The 23,742-nt window shown below is 39.1% G+C and overlaps 2 long non-coding RNA genes and 1 other non-coding gene across 5 annotated transcripts in view; 2 read left to right on the top strand and 1 right to left on the bottom strand.

Annotated features, from left to right (window-relative positions):
* Positions 1-6,528, top strand: part of LOC119242741 (uncharacterized) — a 34,484-nt gene extending 27,956 nt beyond the window's left edge. The window contains exons 2-3 of the long non-coding RNA XR_005124555.1: positions 1,957-2,015; positions 6,236-6,528. This is a non-coding gene — a long non-coding RNA (uncharacterized LOC119242741). The remainder of the gene's footprint in view (positions 1-1,956; positions 2,016-6,235) is intronic.
* A 1,098-nt stretch (positions 6,529-7,626) lies between these two features.
* Positions 7,627-7,733, bottom strand: LOC119243900 (U6 spliceosomal RNA). The gene has a single exon (XR_005124884.1). It is a non-coding gene; the product is annotated as a U6 spliceosomal RNA (small nuclear RNA).
* A 1,274-nt stretch (positions 7,734-9,007) lies between these two features.
* LOC119242739 (uncharacterized) overlaps positions 9,008-23,742 on the top strand; it is a 128,811-nt gene continuing 114,076 nt past the window's right edge. For all 3 annotated transcript variants that reach the window (XR_005124551.2, XR_008551480.1, XR_008551481.1), the window contains exon 1: positions 9,008-9,127. This is a non-coding gene — a long non-coding RNA (uncharacterized LOC119242739). The remainder of the gene's footprint in view (positions 9,128-23,742) is intronic.

The following is a 23,742-nucleotide window of genomic DNA, read 5'->3' as shown; positions in this document are numbered from 1 at the left end:
CGCAGAAATGGGGCATTTTGCACCCCGCTCCCACGTCCGGGCACCTGGTTTCTGATTACTCAGTGAGGGACATTCACCTCAATGAGGGCCCTCGCGCGTCTCCCCCCGCAAGCCTAGGTTGCAGGCACGGGGACCTGGGAAGCACCATCCGCGTATGCTTTTCTTTTTTTTTTTTTTTTTTTTTTAATAGAGGCATGTTTATTTCTTTATTTATTTGTTTTGTTTGTTTGTTCTGTTTACACATGCACTGGGTACAGTCAGAAGCGCGCGGAGGGTGAGAGAATCCACCAGAGCCAGAGCGGGGAGCAGAGCAGGCAGAAGGACCGAAGTACACTGCTGAGGGGAGCAGCGGGCGGCAGGAGAGGTCTGCGCACCATGTGGGACCCTCCTCCGGTGGCCGGGGAGCAGCCGGGGATCGAACCGGCGCTGCAGAGGCCGCGGGCAGCTTCGTAACCCAGCGCTCAACCGCTGCGCCACCGGGGAGGCCCCGCGTATGCTTTTCAAGCGCCGCTTTTCCGCCAAGCTTACCGGCTGGTCTGGGGCTGTTCGTAGGTCTCTTGGGGGTCTTTATTTTTCTCCAATGGAGCCGTTCGCTCACCTCCGCTCACAGGAGCCGTTCGCTCACCTCCGTGACGGATCCTGCACGATTCTCCACAGCTCCAGTTCACAGGGTGCGGTGCTGCAATAGTTCCTTTCCACTCACAGTCCCGCTTGCTGCGTCGTTTGTTTCTTGTTGGTCGTTTTAGTTTGTTTTTTCCTCCTCTCTGCTGGTCGGAGAGTGCCGACTTTGTGGGTGGGGGAGGGGAGCAGGTTCTGCGCTTTCCTCCCTTCTAGTCCTCTTTTATGGCAACTTTCTTTTTTGGGCAGTTTGCCAGAGTCGCCAGTTTATTTTCCGTGTCCCTGTTCTCTCAGGGACCTGCTGCTTTTCCTCCCTATTAACTTTTTTTTTTTTTTTATGGGAGGTCTTACTCGCGGCCTTTCCTCACCGCCATGTTGAAGACGTCTCTATTTTCAAAAGATTATTAGGGCGAAGGTTCTTTGCACTTTCTTTTGCCGCATTATACACAGATGTGTGTCTTTATGGGTAGTTATGGAATCTCATTTGAATTATCCAGTTCTGCAAAACCTCAAGCAATAAGGATGATTTATCTCTGTGTATTGTTGACTACATCAGTTACAGATATGGGATACCAGAAAGCAGCAAGTGCCTAGGTTACCAGTGTAAGAACTTGCCATCATTTTATGGTGAACTTACTAGACTACTAGTAGCCACTGTGATTTCCAAGTAGTAGTGAAAAAAAAAGCAATATTTGAAGTATATGAAGCAACTGTAAAATACTGTACATAATATCTTTTTACATGTAATATAAGAATATCTTTGGTTTCCATTGGTCATAAAGTCACAGATACAATTAATATCTCTATGAATTTCTATTTTGACTTGAAAGAGACTGTAGGAAAGCCGTGATACAAAAAGTCCTCAATAGTAATAAATGATATTTTGGACTTTTTTGTAGACAAAGTCAAGAACTGAGGTTAAAATTAAAGAGAAAATAAATATGTCAAGTCCTTAGAACCCTCAAGAGAGCTAAATCTGTGAATAGGAAGTGAGTGACCCTATTCCTTTATTGTTTATGCTAAGGCATCCATCTGTGTAGATTGGGACACTTGGAAGCATAAATTTACAAATGGAAATTTTTTTCTTACATAAGGTCTTTTCACATAAATATAGACTACGGAATAAGAAGATTTAGTAACTCCTTATCCTTTAAGTCTCAGCTCATCCTCCAAGTTAACCTTTTCAAGGAAGTTCATAAGTCCCTGGAAACTCCTATATGTTGCAATCAACCATACTGATAATTTTTGGCTGAAGACTTTTTTTCTGTTATTTCACTGGATTCTAAGCTCCCTGTAGACAGAGACAAATGTCTGATTTATTCTTTGGTTTGTTCCTAGCAAATAACACAGTGTCTGGTACATGACAGGTACTTACCAAAGATTTGTGAAGTGAAAAGGTAAGTTATCAAATATTTTCTGAAGCCACTTCCCTCCCATTGGTAAAGTTGGTAATGATGAAAAGAATTATGGGAAAGGGAATCAACCATGACCCTATGTTTAGAGCTCACTAGGACTTCCATTTCATTCAAAAGGCTGATTTATACCCAATGACTACTGCATAACAGAGGATTTTCAAAATTTTAGAGCTCAGAATATCAACATATCCAACAGCTAACTTCACTGACTGATAAAAAGCTCCAAAGAACTGAAAGTGCAATGCTTCTTTTATATGGACAAGCTTCTTAAATCCTGTTTTTCCTAAGTTTTACCTAATAGAATCATTTGTATGATCTTGTTTAAATTAGCAAACTAAGTTAAATAAATGATTTTGATGAACATAGCTATTTTCAAAGGCTTACTGAGAATTACACTGCTAAGTGCATTAACTTCAGTGTAAAGGGAGATCAGCTGTGACTAATCTAGTTCTTTTTTACCCATATTATTCTTTGATTTATTTTTTCCAAGTGTAGCAGACAAAAATCAGCTTTTCTTCTGAGATACTGTAATCTATGTTCTAATGGTAAGCACTTTCTTTGTATTCCAAATTAGTATCTCATAAAAGGAGTGAGATTTTTTTTCACCCAGTTTGGCTATGCTGGTATAACTTACAGACAGACAAGATTAGTGGCCTTAATATATATTCTCGATTATTGTTACATGTTGTAAAATATGTATTTTTATAAACACCACAAGAATTAGGGCAAGGAAAAATAATCCTCAGTACTATCCTGCCCTTTAATATTATTTTACAACTTTATTATTTAATGCTCCTTTTAGATGAGCTGGCCCTATGCCCTCAGTCCATAAGGAAGAAAACATATTTGCTGTTATGTACTAGCAATATTGTTTACTATCATGATCCCAAAGTAAAGTCAAAAGATAATTGGCTTTGCCATTCAGCTACTGCCAGAAAGAATTCCACATCATGAACAGTGGAAGGCATTATTCCTGTGGCAGGCATTCTTCAAGATACGGAAAAACAGTAATGAGTAATATCGCAAGGAACGTAACTTTCTGGTCAGAGAGCACATTTTATAGCTAATTTATTCTGGCATTATTAGCAGAAGTCATGGAGTTTAGAGATATGTACCAAAGGGGGTACAGTTGATGTTTCCTCGCCATCTGTGGGGTTCTGACTGGTGGCAACATACATCAAGTCATTTCTTGCTTCAGGAATCTGCCATGGTCCACGATGCTGGTCTGTTGGAACTAATTTAAACACTTGGTTGATCAAGCGCTAAATCAGAGCCAAGCCTTCTCCCAAAAGAAATCTTGGTCGTTCCTGCAGTTACTCCTAAGTTGCACCTCCATATAGATGTTCTGTGGAAGAACACCAGCTAATTTTTTTTTAGCATCACCAAAATCACATGAACCCTACCACTTCCTTCTTAGTCTGTAGATGCAAACAGCTCTCAAGCAGCAATAAGCAACTCTGGTTGTACTAGTCACCTTATTTAAACATTACATCACCTGCTGTTCCTTTAGCCAAGAAGGATTCCATGTGGGAAAGGGGTTTTTGAATCACTTGCTTTCTTTTTATTATTATTTGTTTATTTATTCTGAAAGACTTATTTTTATTTTATTTATTCAAGAATCTGGGTACAGGCCAGATGTGTGGGAGGGTGAGAGAATTCACCAGAGACAGAGCGCAGAACAAAATAGGCAGAATGACCGAAATACATTGCTGAGGGGAGCAGCAGGCGAGAAAGGAGAGGTCTGCCGTGCCATGTGGGAATCTCCCTGGCCAGCCTCGAATCGAACCCACGCTGCAGAGGCTGAGGACAGCTTTACAGCACTGCGCTCAACCACCTGCACCACCAGGGAGGCCCGGGAAAGGGGTTTTTGAAGGAAAGATACCATTCATCTCCTCTCAATGTGCTTGATTCAAATAAGTTCTAGACTCAGTTTAAACATAAGACGACTATATAAAAGTATCATATTCCTTTAGCACTCATTGAAATTATTTTTACTAATTTGTACATTCATTTTTTTCAAGTTTTATACAAGATTGTTTTAAGAAACAACAATGATGTGTTTTTACTTCTGTTGATATTTTATAAAATGCATGCTACAGTAATTTTTACAGCATAATTCTCTATTAAAAAACTCCTAATAAGGTATTTATTGAGATTTATTAACAGAAAAATCTCAAAATTTAAAATCAAAATTTTGTTTTCTCAGAAAAAAATTATTTTTCTGTAACTTTTTTTAGTGTGCATTGAGATATTATATTTACTTTTTTAGTGTCTTGTAGAAGACTCAGAATTAGATCTGAGGTATAATTATAGAAATTATGTTAACACTTGGATCTATTTTTGTTTGGTTCCCAGCTCTCATTTTCTATTTGGTTACCTGATTATATCCCTTTTATAACAACTTATTCAAATTATTTTTGGAAGACATTGGGGCCATTGTATTACAGTTGTCAACTTCCATGACAGAGGTGTATGCATGGTGAGAGCCTAGCTATTGTGGACACTAACTGGATAAATCCAGATTAAATCAAGAAGTTCAATAATCAGTACATAAATATGTGTCCTTAAAGGATTGCATACCTCTATGTAAATGCTAAACAAATTAGAAATGAATAGAGGCAAATAAAAATTAGAACACATAGAAGTATACATTCAAAACTGGTAATATGTCATATACTCATTTTAGTTACAGTTGCAAAATAATGAAACCAAAGACAGTTTCACCAGAAATGAAGTTTAGCAATTTTGAGTGGTAAAGAACAAGATGACAAGATTGCATTGTAGATGTGTATAAGTTATTGGGTGTTCTCATGCATGTACATGTTTTTGGAAGATGAGAGAGGACATTTGGGAGAAAAGTAAAGAGGTAAAATACAGCATTTTCATAATGCCTATTATGAGTGAAAGATACCAAAACCATTCTGTTTATGCATAAGAATTTGAATACCAGTGTTAAATTAAGTTTTTTCCTCCCTAGAAGCCCAATAAAGATAAAATGTCATTTCTATTATTAGGAAGGATTGTTCACGATAAAAATGACCCTTAATTTATAAATTTTATTTAGACTGGAAGAATATAAAGATCTGATAGGGAGCCATAATTCTGATCCTCCTGAATACGGTCTTTCTTGTAGTCCCAGGATGTTTTTAAGCTAGCCAGGTTCAGTCCCTTGCACCTGTACTGGTAACCTAAGATAACCATCCTGGCCTAATTTTCCCCTTAGCTTGACTATACTTTGGTCAGATTTTCTCCAGATCGTATCCCTTAACCTCACTCTTTTTAGAGCATGAGTTTTAGAAAACATGCAATTGTAAGTTTTCTCTAAGTCCCTTTGAGAAGTAAATCTTCTATAATTCAGAAATGTCTTCCTCAAGGATCTGGGACCCCTCACTTTGAAATGTGATCATCAAGAAAATGAGGTCCCCAGCTCCATGGAAGTATAGAAGCCTAATTTCAATAAATGATAAATAACAATTAACAGAGATGACTTAATCACTTTGACTAACTTTTCCCTCTGAAGTCCTCTAGTCCTTTCCCATTAGCTCACCCAGTGTTTAAAAATCCTCAAAGACTAATTAATACAAGGTAAAAATCAAATCAACAAGCAACTATGGATCAGACACACTGCGGGGGGGGAGGGGGGAGGAGAGGAAGGATTAGGGTCAAAATAAGGGGGGGTGCAATTGTATGGGGACTATAACCAAAATGAAAATGCATACATTGTGCAAAAATGAAAAATGATGTAAGAATTATATAAAATAAAATATTAAAAAAATCCTCTCGGGCCTCCCCTGGTGGCGCAGAGGTTGAGCGCTGGCTGCCCTCAGCCTCTGCAGCGCCGGTTCAATCCCCAGCCACCGGTTCAATCCCCAGCCACCGTAGAGGGTCCCACATGGCGCACAGAACTCCCCTGCTGCCCGCCGCTCCCCTCAGCAGTGTATTTCCTCACTCTGCCTGTTCTGTTCCCTGCTCTGGCTCTGGTGAATTCTCTCACCCTCCCGCTGTTCTGACTACCCAGTGTTTGTATAAATGAATGAATGAATGAATGAATGAATGAATGAATGAATGAATGAATAAAATCCTCTCACCTTTTATTTTTGGGACGGCGAATGCAATCTGTCTCCCCTATTACATGTAATAGTGATGAATAAAGTCTTCCTTGCTGTTTTTAACAAGAATTAAGTGCAGTTTCTCTTTTACAGCGGAGTATGAGGGTGGAAAGAGTGCTGTGTGGACTGCTGCATTAACTGCCGCCAGGATTCCCTCTGAAGAAGAAATGTGGTGCCGTCTTTCTCTGCAAGCAAGCTGTGTCTTCTGTCCTTTATCTTCTGGATTTGGATAGGCCAAAAGGGGCTCTGTCCTATGAAGATATAAATGCTTAATCAAACATAATATTCCCCTGGTGAATGTTGTCTTGTGTTCTACTTATGAAGACCCCATTCTGCCATGTCGCCACTATTTCTCGTTTTATCCCTCATGGAGCTTGCTTTCAACTGAAAAGGCAAGTGTTACCAATAAGTTGAATGATGAGTCCTCACTAATTTACTTCATGTTTTTTTGTAATTACATGATCCTGAATTATTTTATGGCTTTTGAGAAAATCCTCCTGAACTTGCCTTTATAATGGAGCTACTAACTTGTGTTGGGACTTTTGAAGAATAATGCAGGGATTTTAGCTAGCTGTCAGCAAAATAGGACTTTCTTCATGTATAAAGGAGCTGTTGTTGTCTCCTTTATTTAAATATTTATGAAAATTTTATAATATAAAAAATTGGGTACAAGGCCTCCCTGGTGGCTCAAGGGGTAAAGACGCAACCTGTGAAGCAATTCACAGCCTCTGCAGCATGAGTTCGATTCCCGGCTGGCCAGGGAGCAACCCACATGGCGCAGCAGACCTCTCCTGCCTCGTCCACTACTCCCCTCAGCAGCGTACTTCAGTCAATCTGCCTGTTCTGTTCCCCACTCTGTCTCTGGTGAATCCTCTCACCCCCATCCCCATGCCTCTGGCCTGTACCCCAGCTCTTGTATACATAAATAATTTTTTTAAAAATGAAGTTCTCTTTGGAGCCCGCCCTTAAAAAAAATTGGTTCAGGAGAGAAAGAAAACTACAGGCATTCTGTAATAAGTGAAGTTTGTTTTTTGAGGAGGGGATGAGAATAAACTTATTCCCTGGCAGCTAGTACAGAGGTTGCTCTGGATAGCCTGCGTTGGGGTCATCTCTTAGGGGGGAAAAAAAAAACCTACAGTTGTTTATGGATTCTTTGAAAACTCCTGCTGTTTTAGTGGGGGGTATAGATGATATGCCATCTCTGTATTGTCTACCAGGCTATTTTCAATGGATACATTTTCCCTTAATTGTTAGTCCAAGTCTGCAGTATTTCCTCATCAGGATTTCTCAGCTCATTCAGACAGCCTTGGTTTGGACAGGATAATGGTAGATATTCCTTCCTGAGCACTGAATGTGTTTTTCAAAACAATTACATAGATTCAATTGATCAAACCAAAAACACTGTTCACAGACCTATCCATAGAGCAGAGAAGAACCAAAGAAAGAAAGGAGGAACTTTTGACTCATTTTATTTGTTTATTTTTAATAATATGGAACGCTTCACGAATTTGCGTGTCATCCTTGTGCAGGGGCCATGCTAATCTTCTCTGTATCGTTCCAATTTAAGTATATGTGCTGTCGAAGCGAGCACTTTTGACTCATTTTAATCCTTTTAATGATCCTTCAAATATAGGTCATGTATTTGAAGGAAAGTATGTTTAGGACTTGGGAAAATTATTTCAAATAGATTCTAACTCTAAAATTAAAGTACATTCTGGCAGATAATGGATTGCTGCAAAATTATTATATATACTTTATCTAAAGAGCTGTCAAAAATTTATAAATGAATACCACATTGTCTGAAGTACAGAGAATACAGACAGCTTCCTTGGACTAATGCTAGCTGTTGGCTTTTAAATGCATAATAATTATGTCTTCACTGATAATTCTTCCAAGAACTTGTTTTCTGTATCTCCTGATTGTAATTCTCTTCCTCCTCCTCCTCCAAATCCTCCTGCTGTTAACCTTTCCTTTTTGATTTTTATTATCTAATCTATACAATGATGGATTCTCTGGAATGAAAGGATTTACTAGATAATAGGATTTTGTAGAGATGGGAATGGCAATTTAAATCTGGGAAAACCATATTCGCTTAAGTGAGAAAAATAAGAAAAACACCTCTAGAGCTACTCCTTTACATGTCACAGATGAAGGACTATGTGATATTATAGGAGAAATTTGTACTCCAGATTTTGGAAAATGGGACTTTGTCAGACATTTACTTAAATCTATCAACATTCTTAAACTCAGTTACATTACTCTAGGTGCCACAGGAGTTACAAGAGTGAGGAGGAGCCCATAAGTCCCACATAGGATTTATGACCACATTGAATTCCTTATTATACAGGAGTCCTCACTTTGGCATCTAGTCATTTCAGATCCGTATAACTAGTACGGGACCTGTCAGGGCCCAGGATATGGTTATTGAACCAAAGCACACAAAATTGCCTTACAGGAACAGAGATGTGAGTTACCTAATGCAATGGGTGATTCATAGAAAACTGTCACATTAACTAATCAAGAATTATTTCTCTTCACCAATAACCCCTTAAAATATATCTCAACTCTTTCCCTTTGAGTTAAGGGAAGTATAATCTTGATCTGCCAGAGGAGAAGCAAACTAGCAAAAAAATAATAACCACTGTTGACTACTGAGTCCTTATATCACACTGAGTATTCTACAGCATGTGTTATATGTTTTATCTCACTTTATTTTCATATAATTCTATGAAAAAAACAATGAAGCAACTAAGACCCTGAGGTGAATAATTTTTGCAGAGTTGTGGAGAGAAATAGGGATTACAGCTCTGTTCTGTCTAACTTCAAAACCCATTTCCTTACATTGGTTTTCACTATTTCAGAAGCATGAGAAAATTACCTGCAGCCACTAGATAAATGCCTCCAATAAGCCAGAAACTTTGACAGATACGCTTATTCAAAGGTTAATGCATTCAACACTGACTGGAAATTGCTCATTGATAAAAGGTATGGTAAACTTTGATTTTCTTAAGTAAGCTATCTGAAGCTGGTATTTAAAATGTCTTTTCCTCTCATTTCCAAATCCTATTTGCAATACATGTTATGGCAAAAATGTATGTGAGTTTTGACTGTCACCTCCAAATGTATGTGAGTTTTTATTGCACTTTTCTTTCTAGAGATATACACCAACAAAGAAAGGACTGGAGAGGAGAATGGAAATTAATATTTTAGGTGTTTACTGTGTACCAGATATTAGTGGTAATAACAGGGTTTAATTTCCAAAAGCCTTCTCCTGACCTAAAGTTCATTTTTTCCCCACTCCATAACACCAGTTCTCCAGAATTTACTAATGTATCTGGCAAGCATTTAGTTGTCCTAGCTCCAGTGTCTAGCTGCAGATTTTGGGGCAGATCTCTCTAAGCAACAGTTTTCTTATCTATAAATTGGGCTTAATGATTTTGATTATCTCATAGGACTGTAGGATTAAATAATTTTCTGAACATCGTATCAGTCAATCTTTCCATGACGCTGAGAGTGTAAGAAATGTCACCTTTTACATTTATCTAAATGATATTAACCACTTTAATATCTATAGCCAAGATTGGTGCTATCTTAACATTGCTAAAATCCAGACATCACTCCTCCAGTACATAGATTAATACATAGATTCCCCCATTACTCAGTTAAAAAGAAAACAAGGCCTTGATGCCAAGACCGCTAGTGTAATGCAATACCCTGGCACAGCTGAGGCTATAAGGAAGTTGTTCTCATCCTCTGCCGTAGGAATGTCACCGGAGTCCACAAGGCTATTCCTGGCTTGCACATAGGTACTCATGGAGCTGTTCCCCTCAGAGGGTTTGCTATCTCAGGGTTGCTGTGAGCCTGAAGAATCCAAGTTGCCTTCCTTTCTTCACTACCCACCCCCTCATTTGAGCTGGTTGCCATGCATGGCTGAAGCCTTATCCGATAGCTTTAATTTACCAACAGATGTCTAAAGTTTGTTATTGGCTTTGTTTTACTGGCACTTTGTTTTGTTTCTCTATATTATCTATATACGTGAAACCATGTGATATTTGTCTTTCTCCTCCTTTCTTATTCTGCTAAGCATAATCCCCTCAATTCCATTCATGTCATCTCAAGTGGCAAGAGTTCATCTTTTTTAATCATTGACTAGTGTTCCACTGTGTTTATGTACATCTTTATCCACTCATCTGTGCAGTATTGAACATAGGCGTGCATATATCCCTTCAAATAAGTCGTTTTGCTTTCTTCAGGTAGATACCTAGGATTGGAATTGCTGTATCATATAGTTGATCTCTCTAGCAATTTTGAGAAACCTCCACACTGTTTTCCATAAGAACTGGACGAGTCTACATTGCCACTAACAGTGTACAAAGGTTCCCTTTTCTCCACATCCTCACTAACACCTCTTATTTTTGAACTTTTGATATGAACCACCCTCACAGGTGTGAGATAGTATCTCATTGTGGTTTTGGTTTGCGTTTTCCTGAGTAAGGATGAACAGTTTTTCATATGCCTGTTAATTTCTGCTTTAATGTCTTCATTGACCCAGTGATTATTGAGAAGTTCTTTTTAAATTTCCACATATCTGTGGTTTTTCACATTTTCTTTTTTTTTTCTTTTTTTTTTAAATTAATAAATTTTATTTTTATATTCCCCATACAATTGCAATCCCCCCATTCTGACCCCAATCCCTCCCCTCCCGCCCCCCACCCCCCAAAAAGTGTCTCTGGTTCATAGTTTTTGTTGATTTTGATTTTCACTTTCTTATAGTTATTCATTTTCCTGGTCCCTTATTTAAGTTTTCTAGATCCCTGCTATGAGTGAGACCATCCGGTATTTTTCTTTTTCTTTTTGGCTTATTTCACTGAGCATGATCCCTTCCAGCGCCATCCATGTTGCTGCAAATTGCATGTGTTTATCTTTTTTGAATGCTGAGTAATATTCCATGGTATATATGTACCACATCTTCTTGATCCAGTCATCTAATTTTGGGCATTTGGGCTGTTTCCAAAGCTTAGCTATTGTAAACAGTGCTGCTATAAACATAGGGGTGCAGGTGTTCTTTGGAATTGATGTTTCTGTGTTCTTTGGGTAAATACCTAGGAGTGGAATTGCTGGATCCTGTGGAAGCTCTATGTTTAGTAGGTCCAGAAATCTCCACACAGCTCTCCATAGTGGTTGGACCAGTTTGCACTCCCACCAACAGTGCAGAAGAGTTCCTTTTTCTCCACAACCTCGCCAACATTTGTTGTTGCTAGTTTTTTTAATATGTGCCATTCTCACTGGTGTAAGATGGTATCTCATGGTAGTTTTAATTTGCATTTCCCTGATTGCAAGTGATGTTGAACATTTTTTCATATGCCTGTTGGCCATTCGCATTTTCTCTTCAGAGAAGTTTCTTTTTAGTTCCTCTGTCCATTTTTTGACTGGATTATTTTCTTTGTTGTTGTTGAGTCTCATCAGCTCTTTGCAGATTTTTGTGATCAGTCCTTTATCATTAGTGTTGTGTGCAAAAATTTTCTCCCAGTTGGTGGGGTTTCTCTTTGTTTTTGTTATTGTCTCTTTTGCTGTGCAGAAGCTCTTTAATTTGATGTAGTCCCAGCTGTTGATCTTTGCCTTCACTATCACTGCTTTGGGTGATGTGTTTGTAAAGATGTCTTTGATATGCAAATCACGTAGTGTTTCGCCTATATTTCCTTCTATGTATTTTATGGTTTCAGGTCTTATGTCTAGTTCTTTAATCCATTTTGAGTTGATTTTTGTATATGGTGTGAGGTAGTGGTCAAGCTTCATTCTTTTGCATGTAGCGACCCAGTTTTCCCAGCACCATTTATTGAACAAACTTTCTTTGCTCCAATGCATAGTCTTTGCTCCTTTGTCAAAGATTAGTTGACCATAAATCTGTGGGTTTATTTCTGGATTTTCTATTCGATTCCATTGGTCTGTATGTCTGTTCTTGTTCCAATACCATGCAGTTTTGATGATTGTGGCTTTGTAGTAGAGTTTGAAGTCTGGGAGTGTGATGCCTCCATTCCCTTCTTTTTTTTTCAGTAGAGCTTTGGCTATTCGGGGTTTTTTGTGATTCCATATGAATTTCATCAATAATTGTTCTATTTCTTTGAAGAATGACATTGAAATTTTGATTGGAATAGCATTGAATCTGTATATTGCTTTTGGTAGAATGGCCATTTTAATAATGTTTATTCTCCCAATCCATGAGCAGGGGATGTCTTTCCATTTCTTTGTGTCTTCTTCTATTTCTTTTAACAGTGTTTTATAGTTTTCTTTGTATAGGTCCTTTACCTCTTTTGTTAGATTTATTCCCAAATATTTGATTTTTTTTGTTTCAATAAGAAAAGGGATGGTTTTTTTGATTTCTTCTTCTTCAGATTTATTGTTTGTATATAGGAAGGCTACTGACTTTTGCGTGTTGATTTTGTATCCTGCCACTTTACTGAACTGATTGATGAGTTGAATTAGTTTTTCTGTGGAGTTTTTGGGGTTCTCTATGTATATTATCATATCATCTGCAAAGAGTGATAGTTTGACTTCTTCTTTTCCTATTTGGATTCCTTGGATGTCTTTCTCTTGTCTTATTGCTCTGGCTAGGACTTCCAGTATTATATTGAAAAGCAGTGGTGAGAGTGGACATCCTTGTCTTGTTCCAGATCTTAATGGAATTGCTTTCAGCTTTTCACCATTGAGAATGATACTGGCTGTTGGCTTGTCATATATGGCCTTTATGATGTTGAGGTACGTTCCTTGTATCCCAAGAATTTCAAGGGCTTTTATCATGAATGGGTGTTGCACTTTGTCGAAAGCTTTCTCAGCATCTATTGATATTATCATATGGTTTTTATATTTCTTTTTGTTGATGTGTTGGATAACGTTGATTGATTTTCGGATGTTAAACCATCCTTGTGTCCCTGGAATGAATCCTACTTGGTCGTGGTGAATTACCTTATGGATACACTGTTGGATTCTGATAGCTAAAATTTTATTGAGGATTTTTGCATCAGTGTTCATTAGGGAGATTGGCCTATAGTTTTCTTTTTTTGTGTTGTCCTTGTTCTGTTTTGGTATTAGTGTAATGTTGGCTTCGTAGAACGTGTTAGGTATTATACCTTCCTTCTCAATTTTTTGGAAGAGTTTGTGAAGGATAGGTACCAATTCGTCTCTGAATGTTTGGTAGAATTCATTTGTAAATCCATCAGGTCCTGGGCTTTTGTTTTTGGGGAGGTTTTTGATTACCATTTCAATTTCGCTAATTGTAATTGGTCTGTTTAGGTGTTCTATTTCTTCTTTATCTAGCTTTGGGTGATTGTAGAGTTGTAGGAATTTGTCCATCTCCTCTAGATTGTTAAACTTGTTTCCATATAACTGTTCATAGTAGTTATTAATAATTCTTTTGATTTCTGCTGTGTCCGTTGTGATTTCTCCTCTTTCATTTATTATCCTATTTATTTGTGCTTTCTCCCTTTTTGCCCTTGTGAGCCTGGCAAGGGGTTTATCTATTTTATTTATTTTTTCGAAGAACCAGCTCTTGGTTTCATTGATCTTTTGGATTGTTTTTTTAGTTTCGATTTCATTTATTTCTGCTTTGGTTTTTATTATTTCTTTTCTTCTACTGGTTTTGGGGCTTTTTTGTTGTTCTTTTTCTAGATCTTTGAGTTTCGAGATTAGGTTGTTTCTTTGAGTTCTTTCTTGTTTCTTGATGTGAGCATCTATTGCTATATATTTTCCTCTTATTACTGCTTTTGCTGCGTCCCATACATTTAGGAAATTGGTGTCCTCCTTGTCATTAAATTCAAAGAATTTTTTAATTTCTTCTTTTATCTCCTCGTTAGTCCAGTGGACTTCCAGTAGTGTGGGTTTCAATCTCCATGAGGTAGGAGAGTTCCTTGCCTTCTCTTTATGGTTTATTTCTAGTTTGATGCCTTCATGGTCAGAAAAGATGGTTGGTATGATTTCATTCTTGGTATATCTGTTGATGTTTGTCTTGTGCCCCAGTATATGATCGATCCTAGAGAATGATCCATGTACGCTTGAGAAAAATGTATACTCAGATTTTTTTGGGTTTAGTGTTCTATATATGTCTGTTAAGCCTAGGCACTCTAGATCCTTATTTAGAGCTTTAGTGTCTTTACTTATTTTTTGTCTTGTTGATCTATCCATTGTTGATAGTGGTGTGTTGAAGTCTCCCACTACGTATGTGTTTTCTCTGATGTCTGTTTTCAGAGATGCCAATAGTTGTCTGATATATTTTGGTGCTCCTTCGTTTGGTGAATATATGTTAATGAGTGTTATTTCTTCTTGAAGTATTATCCCCTTGATCATAATGTAATGACCACTGGGGTCTCTTTTTATCTTTTTAAGTTTGAAATCTGTTTTATCTGATATGAGTATAGCTGTTCCTGCCTTCTTTTTTGGTCCATTTGCTTGTAGAATTGTTTTCCATCCTTTAACTTTGAGTCTATTTTTATCTTTTGCAGCTAAATGTGTTTCCTGGAGACAGCAAAAGGTTGGGTTTTGTTTCTTAATCCAGCCTGCAACTCTGTGTCTTTTTATTGGAGAGTTTAGTCCATTTACATTTAGAGTTAGTATTGATATGTTAGCATCTGTATTTGCCATTGTGTTTGTCTTTCCTTTGGTTTTATTTATTTATTCTTTTAATAACTTTCTTTGGCCTTCTTTTGTTGTTATTCGTCCCTCTGAGGTTCTGGCTTTAGGACTCCTTGTAGTATTTTTTGGAGTGGGGGTTTAGTCGCAATGAAATTCCGGAGTTTCTGTTTGTCTGGGAAGGTCCATATTCTTTCTTCAAAGAGGAAGGAGAGCTTTGCGGGATAGAGTATTCTTGGTTGGCATCTGTTTTCTTGGAGTCTGTTGACTATGTCCCTCCACTCTCTCCTTGCCCGTAGTGTTTCTTCAGAGAAGTCTGATTCAGTCTGATTGGTTTCCCTTTGAATGTTATCTGTTTCTTCCCTCTTGTTAGTTTCATTATTTTTTCTTTGTCTTGGATTCTTGGGAGCTTTACTATTATGTGTCTTGCTGTATTTTTCCTTTCGTCATGGAAGTTTGGTGTTCTTCTTGCTTCTTGTATATCAATTTTCAGATCCTTCTTAGCGTTTGGGAAGTTCTCTTCAATTATATCCATGAATATTTTCTCTGTTCCTACATCTCTCTCCTCTCCTTCTGGGATTCCTATAACTCTTATATTTCCTTTCCTCATGGAGTCAGATAGTTCCCGAAGTCTTTCTTCGGTCTTTTTCCTTCGTACTTCTCCTTCCTTTTCTGTTTTAGTTCTTTTTATTTCTGTGTCTTCAAGAGTACTTATTCGTTCTTCCATTTCATCTATTCTGCTTTCACTGCTTTTCCCAGAGTTCTTTAGCGTCTCCATTAATTCTTTGATCTCCTGCATTTCTTTTACTTCCCTCTTTAGGGACTCAATTTCATTCTTCTGGTCATTAATTATTTTCCCCTTATCATTGTTTTCCTTTATGACTTCTGTCAGTTTTTTAATCACAGCAATTTTAAATTCTCTATCTGGAAGGCTCAGAAGTTCTTCCAAGTTACTGTCATTGCAATCTGGTAGATGGTTTTCTTTTTGTGGTGTGCTATTTTGCTGAGGAGTTGCTGGGTTGCATGTTGTTTTTCTACTCCCTACTGCCTGTTTTCTAATTTGCCGTATTCCTTGTGACACTGTGCTGCTGGTACTGGCCGGCATCTTGGGCGACCTTCCCAGCTCACCACTGGCTCCTCTGGGGAACTTCTGCTGGGTTCACAAGTCTCCAGCAAAGACAGGTCCCTGCTCTGTCTCCTCGGTGAGCCTTCTGCTGGGTTCACACAGTCTCCAGCAAGAAGGGTCCCTGCTGCAAAATGCCAGAGCCGGGGACGCGCTCCCCTGCACGCCCGGTCTGCCCCAGCGGTGGGTGCTGCTCCCCTCTGGGCTGGAACTGCAGGCTAGAAGGTGCCCGGTGTGGGCAAGCCTCCCAGCTTAACCTCTGTCTCCCTGGTGAGCCTTCTGCTGGGTTCACACAGTCTCCAGCAAGAAGGGTCCCTGCTGCAAAATGCCGGTGCCGGCGACGCGCTCCCCTGCACGCCCGGTCTCTACATTTTCTTTTTAGGGTTGATTCCAAGTTTTTATAACATTATGATCAGAAAAAATGGTTGGTATGGTTTCCATTTTCATAAGTATATTGACACTTGATTTGTATTACAACATATGCTGTACCCTTGAGAATGTTCTATATGTACTTTAGATAAATGTAGATTCTGCTGTTTGAGGGTGGAATGTTCTATAAATGCCTATTAAGCCCCTCTGATCTTGCTCATCATGTAAGGCTAGCTTTTCCTTATGTGTCCTCTGTCTCACTGTTCTGTCCATAGTTATATCTCAGATGTTAAAATCACCTATTATGATTATGTTGTTATCAGTGTCATTCTTTAGTTCTATTAGTAATTGCTCTATGAATTTTGATACTTCATCATTTGTTGTATATATATATTAATGTGTCAGGACTTCTTGTTTCATTAAGTTCTTAATATTATAAGAAACCCTTCCCTGTCTTATATTACCTTTTTCTAACTGAAATCTATTATAAATATAGCTATACCTGCCCTTTTTTATTATGATTTGCTTGAAGAATTTTCTAATTACTTACTTTAGACATGTTTATTTTTGGAGCTAAGGTGAATTTGCTCTAGACAGCAAAAGGTTGAATTTTATTTTCTGATCTATTGAGCCACTCTGTAACTTTTAATTAGCGAATTCAAACTATTTACATTTAAGGGGATTATTGAAATAAAAGTGTTATCATTTTGTTGTTTTGGGGGGTGGTAATTGTAAGGTCGAGGCTGGGGCAGAGATGGGGGTGGGGGGACTTGAAACTGCTGCCACCTGCATCCCGGGAGCTGGTTCTGCCTGGTTTATACGGGTCCTGATAAGCAGCATTGAAAGAACAACCAGCACTGAGAGAAAAAACTTCTTTGAAAAGCAACTTCGACTCCACATTCTCCACCTCCCTCCAAGGCCAGTTCCCCCCCTATAAGGGCACAACTTCTCCGACCCCCCATGGGAGTCGGCGAACCTTGCCTGGGAACGCAATAAATTTCCTGCCTGTGAGAAACTTAGCCTGGCTTTCCTTTTCTTTACCACGCCAATCCTTTCAGTAATTTTTATAGTTTGCCTTTGTTATTTTGCTTTTCCCTTACTCTCTTATCTGGTGCTTTACTATCTTCTGTTTGTGTTGTGTTTGGGTTCCCTTTCCAATTTCTTGTGTGTTTCTTCTGATTTTTGCTTCGCAGTTATGCTGAGGTTTGTGCGTCTTTATACTAACATCTTATAGAATTAATCAATCTTTCCCTTAAAAGAAATAAGAGAAGTGGGCCTCCCTGGTGGCTCAGCTGGTTGAGCGCCATGTTGTAAAGCTGTCCGCAGCCTCTGCAGGGCGGGTTTGATTCCCAGCCAGCCAGGGAGAAACCCACATGGAGCGGCAGACCTCTTCTGTCTCGCCCGCTGCTCCTCTCAGCAGTGTCTTCAGTTCGTCCGCTCCCTGCTCTGTCTCTGGTGAATTCTCTCACCCTCCCGCACCTCTGACCTGTACCCCAGTTCTTGTTTAAATAAATAATATTTTTTTGTGTGGGACCCTTGCCAGCAGCTGGGGAATGAACTGGTGCTGCAGAGGCTGCGGGCAGCTTTGCAGCCCAGCGCTCAACCACTGTGCCACCAAGGGAGGCCCTAAATAAATAATCTTTAAAAAAAAAAAAGTTTAAAAAAAAAGAAATAAGAGAAGTAACAATATGTTTTCTGCTTTCTGTTCAGCATTGTTTCCTATATTTCTTTGAATCAATTTCACTTAAAGTATTTGTTTATTCTCCTAGTGGTTTTATGTAGGCTAAGTTGTTTTGTGTTTGTCTGTTGATGTTATGATTGAAGAATAACTTGACTGTTTTTAATGATTAGATGATACTTCATAGTTCATGGTACAATAGAGAGGTTGGGATCAACTTGTCCCCTCAAATACACCATATCCTTGGAAAGATTACTACTTGCAGAGTACTGAAAGTACTCATGAACATAATACCTTACAAACACTGTAACATAATATTTGCTTGAAGGAGGATTAGTAAGTTTCCAATAGAGTGTCAGGTCTTTCCCACAGTGGGGTTGCACTATTGTGGTGACTTTCTACAGGGAAGGAGAGAGGGCAGATGATGGGGAGCATGGCCAGGAAAGTAGATAACCCAGCCACAGAACTGTCTGGGGGTTAACCGTTCATGGCCCATGTGGAACACTTGAGCATGGTAAATTTCCTCAGGGGGCACTTTATAGAAAGGGAACGCAGTCACCAGGGCTTCGGCTGGGACATTGTGAGTTCCATAACTGGTACGGGCGAAGAAAGCTCTCACGCAGGGCTTCCCTGGTGGCGCAGGGGGTTGAGCGCAGGGTTGTGACACGGTGGCCTTTGCGGCGCGAGTTCAATCCCCAACTGGTTGGGAAGCAACCCACATGGCGCAGCAGACCTCTCCTGTCTCGCTGACTGCTTCCCTCGGCAGTGTATTTCGGTACATCTGCCTGTTCTGCTCCCACTCTCTCTGGTGAATTGCCTCACCCCCCGTGACTCTGGCCTGTACCCTACTTCTTAAAAAAATAAATAATTTTTTTTTAAAAAAGGAAGCTCTCACCCAGCACTCCACCCACCCACCCCCACCCCAAAGAAGTAAGAGATGAAAGAGTCTTCAGGCAGAGCCCAGTGGTTGTCATCACAGGCCCAGTAGCAGAAAGAAAGGACTGATGAGAGAGAATACACCATTCCTTGGAAAATATCAATTACAGCCCAGCTCCCTTGGCGGAGCCACAGCAGTGGCTGAGGTGGCAGCCTTTGCCTCTGACCATAAGTGAGCAAGAAGCAAGAGAGTACACACCACACTAGGGGGCCCCTGCCTGCCAGTACAAACTAAGTCCGCAAGTGTGAGCCCCTTAGATCAGACCTATGCCTCGTCACTCAAGCTTTACACATTGCCTTCTGCAGGAGAATGAAGCAGCAGGGAGGAGACATAGGAAGTTAGGACAACTGAAGTGTTGAACAGAACTTGCTGTGGAGTGAGAGGAGAGGAGGCATAGGGAACAGTCACTCCACAGTAAAACTCAACCCAAGTATTTAAGCCCCAGATTCCCTCCTGCTCCCCACCTCACCCAAGGTAAACTAAGAAGAGAAATAAGAAAACAAAACTCACAGTGCCCCAACCACAAAAAAATAAGTAAGGTAACACACATGCCTAGGAAACAAGGAACTTCTGAACACAAGATGGAAAAGCAAAAACAGCAACAAAAGTTCTGAGTCCTTTATGAAGGATATAGAAATAGAGGACCTATCTAATACTTTAAAGCAATAATATTAAAAATGCTATATGAGGGCCTCCCCGGTGGCGCAGCGGTAGAGCGCTGGGTTGCGAAGCTGCCCGCGGCCTCTGCGGCGCCGGTTCGATCCCCGGCTGCTCCCCGGCCACCAGAGGAGGGTCCCACATGGCGCGCAGACCTCTCCTGCCGCCCGCTGCTCCCCTCAGCAGTGTACTTCGGTCCTTCTGCCTGCTCTGCTCCCCGCTCTGGCTCTGGTGAGTTCTCTCACCCTCCCGCGCTTCTGACTGTACCCAGTGCATGTGTAGACAGAACAAACAAACAAGCAAACAAATAAATAAAGAAAAAAAACATGCCTCTATAAAAAAAAAAAAAAAAAATGCTATATGAGCTACTTGAAGGTCAGTCAAAGGCAGATAGGCAAGTACAAGATCTTAGAGAGGAATTGTAGGGACAGTTCTTCACCAAAGAGAAAATACTGAAAATTGAAAATATTAAGAAAACACAAGAAGACACTCGGGATGACACTTTATATTCTTACAATCTTATAGCGTCTTCCTTGACTCCTTGTATGATAGGCCGCTGCAAAGGAATCTGATGCAACATGACTTCTCCCTCTATTCTTAGCTTCCTTTTCTCTTTTTTTAGGGACAAAAAAGATGAATTGTTTTTATTGCATATTTTTGGGGAGATAGTATGATTTATTAAGTTTTTATTGCAAGACATGAAGCACGTTCAAGGAATATTAATTCCCTCAATATCTTTTTTTATAATTTATTTTTTTTTAATTTTTTTTTTAATAGAGGCATGCTTTTATTTATTTATTTGTTTGTTTGTTTTGTTTATACATGCACTGGGTACAGTCAGAAGCACGGGAGGGTGGGAGAATTCACCAGAGCCAGAGCGGGGAGCAGAGCAGGCAGAAGGACTGAAGTACACTGCTGAGGGGAGCAGCGGGCGGCAGGAGAGGTCTGCGCGCCATGTGGGACCCCCCTCCAGTGGCCGGGGAGCAGCCGGGGATCGAACCGGCGCTGCAGAGGCCGCGGGCAGCTTCGCAACCCAGCGCTCAACCGCTGCGCCACCGGGGAGGCCCTTTTTTTATAATTTATTTTTAACTGAAGTATTATAGAAGATGTGGCATATATACACAATGGACTACTACTCAGCAATCAAAAAAGATACTGTATCGTATTTTATTGAGGTAATATTGGTATACAGCACTGTGTAAGATTTAGAGGTATAGATTCACATATCTAATCCTTCATAATGCGTTGGACGCCTTGACCCCGTAACTCTCAATCTCTGGTAACCTCAACTTTGCAGTCAAATTTCAAGGGTTTCTTTTGGCTTCATTTGTCTGTTCCTTCACATTGAAATCATCCAGTATTTGTCTTTATCCTTCTGACTTATTTCACTTAACATAGTCACCTCCAGTTCCATCCATGTTATTGTAAAGGACAAGATTTTATTTTTTTAGCTCAGTAGTATTCCATTGTGTATACATACCACATCTTCTTTTCTATTCAGATGATATTCTGTTCTTTAGTTAAATTCTTTCCTTAGCTAAATTTACAGCGAGGTTATATCTTAGTCTCTATCACTTTTGAACAAATTTTCCTGACACAGCTGGGAAATACAATGTTCTTTAAATACGCAGATTAAAATTTTTCTGCGTTTTGAAAATTAGAAAATTATTTTAGTCTTTGAATCATTTTTCACTTCCATTCATTATAAATTCTGCATTACAGGCATTAATTATTACATATTATGGGTCTTTGTATGGATTTTAATCTACCATCTTATACATAGTCATTACTATATACAAATCTTTTCCATTTCTAGTATTCTTTATTTATAATTTCATCTAAGCTGTCAATATGTACCTGAATGTGATTTAAGTCACCTTTCCTATATTTAGTGTTTTTAATATACTTCTTCTATTTTTTATTTCTTCTGGCACCAAACCAGTTCACCTTCTACCTTTTTACTGTTTCACAACTTCTCTTTTTTGTGAACTTTTCTTTTATGGGACACATAAAGTCTGAAATTTATTTAAAACCCTGGGGAATTATTTATCTGTACTTTTAATCTATTGGGCAGTTTTCTTCACTGCCTGCTGTTTATATTGCCTCCTTAACTTTGTTTGGAGTGCCTATACATATTTTAATATTTTGCTTTTAATGTATCAAATTATTTGAATGGTATAATTGGAAAGCTAGTTGGTGGTAGAGGTGCTATGCTTTAGAACAGTGTATGTTTAAATCTCTCATCTTTAAAACCTTAGAAAACCTGTGATTTCCTTTTCCTTGGAACAATTCCTTGATCTCAAATTTCAGTGTCCTAGCAGTCTTTGGGACATATAAAATCCTTTATGTCACAACTCTGCTACTGAAATTTGAGGGTATTTGTTTACCCTCTTGTCTTCTACCCCACTTTATCCATCTATGGTAGCAGAACAGTAAAATGGCATACCTGCATGGTCATATCCCCTTATCCTTGTCTAGTTTACAGACTCTTATATTTTCTGGCCTTTTCCACTTCTAAGAGATGAAATTGACATAATAAAAGCTCTCTCCTAATAATTTTCATTGATAGGAATTAGAGATATTTAAGAGAGACAATAAACAGAACTTGCTGATACATAGAAAAGAGGAGCCAAGAAAAAGGGAGGCATCAAGGACAGTCATAACATTTTCTTGGATTTAAATACAAGGATGTTGATGTTGCCAGTCATTCGATGGAAAAGACTGGAGATCTAGCTGCCAAGGGTGAAGGGGGATAGAGGGCGTTTGTGGAGGTTATATTAAAGGTTCCATTTTGTACATATTAATATTGAGGAATTTCTGAACTATCCAAGTGAGTGTTTCATATATATCCTTGGATATGAGTCTGGAACTCAGGAAAAAGGTCTTGCTTTAATATAAGTTTGGGTTGGATTAGTATAATTTCAGTAATTAGAATCTTGGAAGTTGTATAAATAGAGATGAGGCAAGCTCTAAGAGGTCAGGTATTAGAGAAAGTGCAAAGGGGCTGAGGTAGGACGAAAACAAGTTGAACGCTTTATCTTTGAATTTTTTTTAAAAAGATTTGTTTATTAAATGTTGGCGAGGATGTGGAGAAAAAGGAACTCTTCTGCACTGTTGGTGGGAGTGCAAACTGTTCCAACCACTATGGAGAGCTGTGTGGAGATTTCTGGACCTACTAAACATAGAGCTTCCATATGATCCAGCAATTCCACTCCTAGGTATTTACCCAAAGGACACAGAAACATCAATTCCAAAGAGCACCTGCACCCCTATGTTTATAGCAGCACTGTTTACAATAGCTAAGCTTTGGAAACAACCCAAATGCCCAAAATTAGATGACTGGATCAAGAAGATGTGGTACATATATACCATGGAATATTATTCAGCATTCAAAAAAGATAAACACATGCAATTTGCAGCAACATGGATGGCGCTGGAAGGGATCATGCTCAGCGAAATAAGCCAAAAAGAAAAAGAAAAATACCGGATGGTCTCACTCATAGCAGGAATCTAGAAAACTTAAATAAGGGACCAGGAAAATGAATATAAGAAAGTGAAAATCAAAATCAACAAAAAACTATGAACCAGAGACACTTTTTGGGGGATGGGGGGCGGGAGGGGAAGGATTGGGGTCAGAATGGGGCGTTTGCAATTGTATGGGGGAATATAAAAATAAAATTTAAGATTAAAAAAAAAATAAATAAATAAAACACATGTCCAACTTAAAAAAAAAAAAAAAAGATTTGTTTATTTATTTATTTATACAAGCAGTGGGTACAGTCAGAAGCATGGGAGGGTGAGAGAATTCACCAGAGCCAGAGCGGGGAGCAGAGCAGGCAGAAGGACCGAGGTACACTGCTGAGGGGAGCAGCGGGCGGCAGGAGAGGTCTGCGCGCCATGTGGGACCCTCCTCTGGTGGCCGGGGATCGAACTGGCGCTGCAGAGGCTTTGGGCAGCCTCGCAATCCAGCGCTGATGTAGTGCACTATGTTTCAAAGACTGTCAATCAGTTAGTTCTTGTTATTTGGTAATATAAGAATTGAGTTGATTTTCTGATCACAATTTTTTTTAAAAAAGAGAGACTCTAATAACATACTTAGAGTGAGATAAAAATCTTTATTTTTTTTTAGTGTTTTAATGGCATAATCTTTTTTTAATCAAGATAACATTAGTTTACAATACTGTGAATGATTTAGGGGAGTAAGTTTGTTCCCA

The sequence above is a fragment of the Talpa occidentalis genome, unplaced genomic scaffold (genome assembly GCF_014898055.3).
Source record: "Talpa occidentalis isolate TD23 unplaced genomic scaffold, MPIMG_talOcc4v2.1 talOcc4.13, whole genome shotgun sequence".
Classification (NCBI taxonomy): Eukaryota; Metazoa; Chordata; class Mammalia; order Eulipotyphla; family Talpidae; genus Talpa; species Talpa occidentalis.
This window is presented reverse-complemented; position numbering and strand designations above follow the sequence as displayed.